This window comes from Euprymna scolopes, chromosome 2, assembly GCF_053919585.1.
Source record: "Euprymna scolopes isolate OS-2025 chromosome 2, ASM5391958v1, whole genome shotgun sequence".
NCBI classification, from domain to species: domain Eukaryota; kingdom Metazoa; phylum Mollusca; class Cephalopoda; order Sepiida; family Sepiolidae; genus Euprymna; species Euprymna scolopes.
Window position 1 is genome coordinate 86,981,794 of NC_136483.1, and position 5,923 is coordinate 86,987,716.

Below are 5,923 nucleotides of genomic sequence, written 5' to 3' on the forward strand. Positions count from 1 at the left end.
CAAATTCCTGATGAACCGCCCCATTAAGTTGACACTTTTTCAAATCTCAACATTAATGTACTGTGCACGCAATAACCCTTATCCCCGAGTGGCTTCCGGGCCTTGATAAGTGGTAGCCACCTTGTAAAAAAACAAAACAAAACAAAAAACACCGAAAACCTATAAAAGTCATCATTTAAAAGTTTTTTCAGGAGTTGGAAAAAAACTTGGCATTGACCAAAAAATCTTTAACATTATCTATCTAAAAAATATATGGTGCTAATGCAGAGAGTGATCCGCGGTATTTTTAAAATCGTATGTCCACGTTTAATTAAAGTTTTATGATATGTTTTTTTTTATTCAATTGTAAGGTTAAAGTAGAGAATAGGTACAAAACACCCTCCCCATGTTCAGAATGGTTTAAATAATAACGTTATTATTTCAGTACGGATCACTCTCTGCGTGAGTACCAAATATATATATAGCAAAAACAAAACAAAACAAAAAATATTATTATAAAATTTTTCTTTACAGTTAATAAAATTTAAAATTTAAGGTACGTTTTCTTTTCTTGTTATGCTTTCATCGGCGACGCTCGGCTTAATTTCCTCAGCGACGCTCGGTTTACTCCAGCTGTGGGCGTCATGTTCCAGAGAAAACCGAGTGGACTCTGAGTTCACCCTCTAAAAATTAAGAATAAGCGAAAAAAATTACCTCCGAATTAAATATAAAAAGAATTCAATTTAGAAGACTATTTCGAAATGAAAACAAATCTATTATAGAAAATATTTAATAACGTGCTCAAAGAATTAAACTATCACAGTTATTCCCCTTGGTTTTCTAGTTTGAAAATTAAAAGGTTTCAGATTTATGATAATAATAAGTAAATTTAAGTTAAATAAAATATAAATTGAAATAAAAATAAACTAAATAATTACATTTTAAATTATATTTTTAAATAGTACGGTATTAACGCGGTTATTATGCCCAATAAGTAATATAATCGAGCTAATTGTTTAAAATGGTTTAATTTAATGTGATATGCTAATAACTGTAACTCAGTCGATGTATATGTGATGTGAAGAATGCTATATTTAGAAGTTACGCATAAAAATAAATGTCTCCTTTGACAGAAGTATCCTACAATGCGCATTAATATTTCTTGACCAGGAGAGGTGTGCACACACTATAGAGACTTTAAATTTCTTTGATCATAGGGAGTTGTACACGCAGACAAACACACACGAACGCTATTACTTTATATATATATATATATATATATATATATATATATATAAGATATATATATATATATATAAGATATATATATATACTCTTTATTTGTTTTACATAAGCATTAATATATTGCTACACATTCATTAGCATGTTTCGGTCAGCTAATTATAACTAACTAGAGACCTCATCAGGCAAGTTTGCAATTGATGTTTGTATGTATGTCTACGATTATGTAAATGTAACTTTGTCTGTGTGTGTGAGAGAGAGTTCGTTCTTTATAGATTCCAAAACGGCTGAACAAATTTTATTTACAATTTACAGAACTTTATTGTATAAGTCTGGGAGTTATCTTAGTTAAGTTTTGTCTAAGAATACTCCCGATAATTACCTATAATCGAAACCGTTATTTTAATTTATCTCTCATCGGTAAAGCCATTTTTTCCATGTCATCGCTTAGCAACAATGATAGAACAATTGAAAAATTCTACCGTGGGTAAGTTGATAGCGTGTTTTTTTTTTGTTTTGTTTTTTTGATGACGTGGTCTGTAGGTTCAAACTCCGCACGTAAATTTCTTTTTTTTTCATTAACTGCAAATAATTTTCTAAAACTTAAAAATTTACGTGTTTTTCTTTTTTTTTTTTTTTTGCATGATATTGTCTGTAGGTTCAAACTCCGCACGTAAATTTATTAATGTTTGTTTTTCGTTAACTGGAAAGAAGTTTATATAAAATAATTTTATAAAAGAAACAGTAGGTTCTCTAGAAAGCAATATAGAATAACATATATTTTGGACTAAGTTACTGCATGGAGACATGTGAAGCTCCTCGTAGGCGATTTCACAGATTTCGACGACAATAAAAATATAGAAGTGCGAAATATTCGTTGATCATCATTCAATCCCGGGCAACGTTGGGTTTCTATGCTAGTATAGCTATATACGCGCGTATATGCTTACTCGCAATAATAAAATTAATTAAATCAACATTTTATCAGACATACTTAGTGCACGACGAAACTTAAGAGACTTCATTAAGTCTTTTTTAAGTTTATTAGCTATCGCTACGGGGAAATTACATGGCTTGCTAAAATATAATGTCTAGTTTCTCGCTTTTTCTCTCTTTCTTCCTCCCTATTTATCTGTATCTCTTTATATCTACCTACTTATCTATCTATCATTATATACATATATGTATGTATATATATATATAATGTTATGGGCGTCGAACTTTATCAGATTGTTCCAGTTAAAAAGCTATTTTTTTAAAAGAAAGAAATGGAGCAGAGAATAAGTGAGAGGGAGCGAAATACAGAGGGAGAACGAAGGAGAGAGAGTGAGCCAGGCGGAGTCGGGAGCGATGGAGACGAAATAAGAGAAAAGAAAAAAACTTTAACACGTGTTTGCCTGTACGTATCTTTATAAGTAAAATTAAAACAAACAAACAGACAAACTAACAAAAAACAAAACAAAAGACTTTTACCCTGTACCTAATTCGTTTGGGGAAGTGAGACTGCATTTCCAAAATTCTCTATTCTTTAGATTTTGTCTACTGACCCCCCCCCCACACTTTCAGGCCCAACACATCACCCCCTCAGGTTCGCCTCCCTCCTTCCTCACTCGTCACCTGAATGTTTTAAAAAGAGGACAATGAAGGAAGGCGACATATTGGGGACATATCGGGGTGATGGGTTGAAGGCGAGGTTGCAGACAAGTGGTTGGTGATTCGGGCCGAATTTCAATTCGCCCTGACGGGAAGAGGAATGGTTGACGTTAGAGAGGGGGAGTGATAAGTACAACATGGTTAAATAAATAAATAAAACTTTAATAAAAGCAAATAAATAAAATGTGTTAAAGACACAAATCTTGAGAAATGATGAGGTTTGGGTGTGGGATAATGGTTTTTTTTTTTTGTTATTTTTGATGAGATTGATAGAGAAGGAGTTTGAGACAGAGAAATGAAGAGATAGATAGATAGATAGATAGATAGATAGATAGATAGATAGATGGATATATATATATATATATATATATATATATATATATATATAGACAGAGACAGAGAAAGAGGGGGAAGGAGGTAAAAAAAACGTATGAGAAAAGAATGGGAACAGAAACAAAGAAATGAAGAAATGAGAAAAATGGGAAGGATTAAGATGAAGGAGGAAGAGGAGGAGATGAGGAAGAAAAGGAAAAACCGAAAAAAGAACGAAATAAGAAAGGAGAGAAAAAGGAGATAAACAAATAATGGTACAAAAAGAACGAAAAAAAAGAAAAGCAACGGGAAACATAACGTAAAGAAAGACATAAAGAAAATAAGACAAGAAAGAAAGAATACCAAGATAAAAAGAATAAAATAAAAGAGGAGAAAAGAAGCAGGAAAGATAAAACAACAACAGGCAAGCGCAAGAAAAAAAGAAAAGAATAAAATTGAACTAATTGATGGAGAGAATGATGAAAAGGTTAAGTAAAAGATGATAAGAGAGAGAAAGTGAGAAACAAAGAAACAAGTAAAATAAAAAGCAAAATAAGATGAAAGAATGGAAAATGCTCAAGAAAAGAGGCAGAGAGAGAGAGAGAGAGAGAGAGACAGACAGACAGACAGAAAGAGACGTACAGAGAGGAAATCAGAAAGAGGGGGGGAACGGGCAAAATACAGTAGAAATATTAAGATGGCGGGAGGAAGAGAAAGAGAACCGAGAGAGCAGAAAAAAAACAGAGAAAGGAGAGAAAGGAAACGGCAAGGGAAATGACATTATCAACGATGAAAATGAAAAGCAAATATTAAAAAGACGAAAGAAAGGGAAAATATGAGAGTGAGACGACGAAAATAAATGTAGAGTGAAATAAAATAACGATTATATTTTTTAATTAGCCACTTAACATTTTAACTTTTTCCATACTATTTTTTAAAATTATTAACGATTAATATTAGAAACATTTCACCTGAAATTGAATGTACAGAATCACGAGAAATTGGTCAAGATATGAGGTATTTTTTAACGGACACAGGTTACGAAATGCGTGTACTCCACCTTATGCAACAGATATTTTCAAAGATTTTTGTTTTATTCACATTAGTCCCTATTTGAGAAATGTAGGATATCATTTAACTGCTTGTTATTCGTAACTCGCTGCCCGTGGTTCGGCGTTGCCCGAAAATAACGATTAACACAGAATAATTAAGATAGTGGTAATGGCTTTCTAAATCAGCATGTCTCGGGAAAGGAGATTATATACGGAATAATAACATGATAATGATGGTTTTCTTAACTTGCACGTCTCGAAAACTTGAGAATACGTTAATTTTGGCTGAAATATAAAGCGTAAAAGACTCTGCCACTGTCTCAGTGTAGTTACATATTTGGGAGAGGCAGTTTGTTCGGAATAAATGTAATAAATTTGAAACTTTGATGAAATGTTCGCAAGAAAATTTTTTGGGGAAATGTTTGATGAAGTAACAAGGATAAAACCAGTTTATTTTTATATAAGACAAACAAAAGACTTCCCTAGTGGTAATGTTATTATTAGTTTTTACTACTGATATAGTAAATACTTCCGTAAAACTTACATTGATTTTTCCCCCAAAATATTCCAAGCAGGATAGAGTACTTTTTTAAAAGAATCGCCTGAATTATATTCCACACGAAAAACATGGGTAACTATCCACAAGAAGAAAAGGTTATTTAAAACTGAATATTGATTATGTAGGACGGAAACTATCGATGAAAAAGTCAGGAAATTATTATATTGTATAAATTACTAGGTGGTTCTGCTAGCTTGTTGTCGCTTTGCAAAATTCGACATTGCAATGTTTAAAACATTAATCTATATGTATATACAACTTCGCTTGAAGTTCTCAGAAGTCAAGGGGTCCACAACCTGGGGCTAACACTTGAACTCTATATGAGATACATAGGTATTCGACTGTTCTATTAAAGCTGTTTATCTCTCAAACACTGAGTTAGTAAAGAAATTAAGAACATAATTTTCCTCTCCCCAATTAACCATTTTCATATGTTGTAGTATATCTTTCATTTTGGTCTCTTGGTCTTACTGGATTTCAGGACAAGAATTTATCTAGTTTGGTGGAGTATCCAGCTTCGTGCTCTTGCTTGACATAAAATTTCTTGGAGAAGGTGCACCATTTCTCGGAAAAGCTAATGTGGGTTAGCCATAGTGAGGAGATCTTATTTGGGTAGCGAATACTATGTGATTTGGATATTTGATCAGGGTTTATTTCTAGGGAAAAAGTATCATCATGCCAGGCTTTCCTGACAAACCCCTATACAGAGAGACCTTTGACACGCAAAGAGTGTCTAGTAGGCATTCAGCTTCTCTCAGTATGTGTATGCATGTGTTAGTGGAAATATTTAGGCGATAAACTCTTAACCTATTAGTCATATAAACCTGAAATAAACAGGAAATAGTAACCATGCACCAAGGATGGTTTATAATGTGTAAATTTTTTGTTTTGATTGATGAATAATGCGCAGAGACATCTATCGGAAAGTCGAAATTCGAAAAATGCCCATTTCACCTTGCTGACATATTTCTATTACTTTTGCGCTTGCGCAACTTCATTCATAGCTTGGAGTGATTTCAGTTTGGATTTCTTGTCAATCTGTTAATAGATCAAACGGTAGGTAGGGAACGCGGCTGAAGCGCTAAATGCTTTGGTTTCTATTCTGGCTAATGACACCCAAGTCATA